The sequence below is a fragment of the Phaethon lepturus genome, unplaced genomic scaffold, assembly GCF_000687285.1.
Source record: "Phaethon lepturus isolate BGI_N335 unplaced genomic scaffold, ASM68728v1 scaffold25318, whole genome shotgun sequence".
NCBI classification, from domain to species: Eukaryota; Metazoa; Chordata; class Aves; order Phaethontiformes; family Phaethontidae; genus Phaethon; species Phaethon lepturus.
In genome coordinates, this window is record NW_010555856.1 from 11,156 (window position 1) to 11,380 (window position 225).

Genomic DNA, 225 nt, shown 5'->3' on the forward strand with positions numbered 1-225 from the left:
CCTCCGCTCCGTCCACTCTGGTGGGCCACCTCCTTCTGAGGGTGCAGCCGGCCGCATTCCCCGCCCGCCCCCCGCATGCTTGGCGCGCGTGCTCCACAGGTGCATGCCGGCAGCGCGGGGGGGCCAGGGCCAGGCCCCCAGCCTCCTCTGGCCCTTACCGTGTGTGCTGCTGCAGGTGGGAGAGCTGGCGGAAGGCCTTCTGGCAGTAGCGGCAGGGGGGGGGGG

The 225-nt window shown here is 74.2% G+C and overlaps 1 protein-coding gene across 1 annotated transcript in view; it reads right to left on the minus strand.

Moving 5' to 3' along the window:
- The window catches only part of ZNF384 (zinc finger protein 384), a 23,113-nt gene that overhangs the window by 5,876 nt on the left and 17,012 nt on the right, over positions 1-225 (minus strand). The gene's annotated exons all lie outside the window — the stretch shown is intronic.